We start from the raw sequence: 2,394 nt of genomic DNA on the forward strand, positions 1-2,394 counted from the left end.
TGTAGCCTCTCCTGTCTCCTCAGCAGTGCTAAGAATGTCTGACTGCAGCTAAGGCCTGCTCCCTGCTGGCAAGTGGGCATCCCCTGAGGGCTCCTGGGTTTCCAGAGGAATGTCTGACTCCGGCTTAGGCCCAACCCCCCCAGGGAGCGGGCCTACGCCAGCAGATGGTCATTCCCCGAGGGGTCCCAGACTGCGAGAAGGCACAGGCCGTGCTGAGGGACCCTCCCGAGTGCACAAATTTTTGTGCACCGGGCCTCTAGTAGTTTTATAACTGGTAATGTAAGACCTCCTATCTTGTCTTTTATTTCAACACCATTTACCAAGCTATACTCATATAAATTTTAATTAGTTTTTAATTATATATAAAAACATTATACTATTTTGATTGAGATTGTATTGAATATATAGATTAATAACTTGTTAGATATATTTTTTAACTTTTGTGTTTTCCAGTCCATGTATACACTGAATTGCTGGAGTTGTTTGGGTGCTCTTTAAATTCTCTCAATACTTATTTAGTAGATATATTTCCAGACACATTCTATTTCTAGACTAATCTTGGAAAAACATAAGATGAGCTATGCAAAACCTACAAGAAATATGTCTCACCAGTATTTCATAGCTAATGTTTGAAAGGCTTTAGTAAGTAGTTCTTTGGTCTCAAAATTGTGCTCCTAGGCACTTCCTCTGAAGCGAGAGAGCAATAAGTTGTGGAGATGTCATTGTGAGACTCCCTTCCTTTGCTGCAGTCTTAGAGCTATCCTGATTTTATGAGCAACCTTTCACACATCAGCTTCCACATAAGAATCTTTTAAAAAAAAAAGTCTAGTTTTTAAAAGCCCCAATAGCTCAAAGCTTATTAACTTTTCAGTCTAGAAAGCCTGAATTTGAATTCCCAGTTGTTTTTTTATTTACTAGTATTGTGTTGCTGAGGCATTGTATGCTTCACAGCTTCAAACTTTAGCTTGTTCATATATAAAATATAGACAATAAAATTACTTGCAAGTTGATTATAAGTGTTAAATATGAAAGTGTATAGAATGAGGTAGACATTCAGTTTAAATGGCCCCTACTTTATTTTTATGATGAGGTCTTAATAGTAGGAACTCTACAAATCACCTATTATGACATCCACCCTATAGCTCAAAAACTGAATATAATTCACACACTCATCCAATAAATATTTATGGGTTACTTACTAAATATTAATGGGGATAAATAGTGACATGCAGTGAAGGTGCTATTATTGAAATGGTGCTCAGGGAAGATCTTTAGAAGAAAGAAATCTATTAGCCATGATTTCAATGAAATGATATAGTCAGTCATGCAAATGGTTGAAGAAAAATTGGAAAGAGAAGGACTCATGTGTGAAAATACCCTGCCTGGGTTAGAAATAAGCTTGATAGTTTCAAGAAAAAACAAGAAAGCAGTGAGCCAATATTTGGAATAAGCTGTGTTAAATGGATAGTGGTATAAAATGAAAGGGGATCAAATATATGGTAACAGAAGATGATATATCTTTGGATGGTAGGCACACAATGCAATATATAGATCATTGTATCATAGAATTGTGCATTTGAAATCTATAGAATCTTATTAACCAATGCCACACCAATTAATCTAATAAAAATAAAAGATAAATTAAATAAGAAACATAAATTTAGAAATATTAACTGAGGCCATGTAATGAAAGTGGAATAGGTTGTGCCAGGAGAAACCACTGAGGAGTTTGAGCAAGTGAATGAAATTACTGATGTAGAAGTTGTTTTGTGTCTGATCAAAGAAATCTATATTTCCACCTCTCCTTTCAAATGTAATGTATAAAATTTATCAAGCCTAAAATGGTAATTCTAACAATTTTATTCTTTCAAAACAGATTTGAGCTCAGTGGGATGTGGCTCAGGATTTTTGTCAATTTGATTACTGCACATCATCAGTTTAAATTTATTAAAATGATTTAATTTAAACTAAAATAATCGTCTTAGGGCAAAAATGAATTGAAATTTAATATTGGAAAGTAATGATACGCAGCTGGTGTGTCTAAGTGGTTGAGCATCGACCTATGAACCAGGAGGTCAAGGTTCAATTCCTGTTCAGGGCACAGGCCCCGGTTGCAGGCTCGGTCCCCAGTGTGGGGCATGCAGGAGGCAGCCAATCAAGGATGCTCTTTCATCATTGATTTTTCTATCTCCCTCTCTTAAATCAATAAAAATATATTTTAAAACAACAACAACAAAAACACAGATTTGAATCTGATGAGGTTCAGTGCATTGGAATAACACTAAGACTCCCTAAAATCAACTTTATTAACAAAACTAGAGGCGCAGTGCATGAATTCATGCACAGGTGGGGTCCCTTGGCCTGGCTGGCAATTGGGGCCATCTTGCCCAGTCC

This window comes from Myotis davidii, unplaced genomic scaffold, assembly GCF_000327345.1.
Source record: "Myotis davidii unplaced genomic scaffold, ASM32734v1 scaffold31, whole genome shotgun sequence".
Lineage (NCBI taxonomy): Eukaryota > Metazoa > Chordata > Mammalia > Chiroptera > Vespertilionidae > Myotis > Myotis davidii.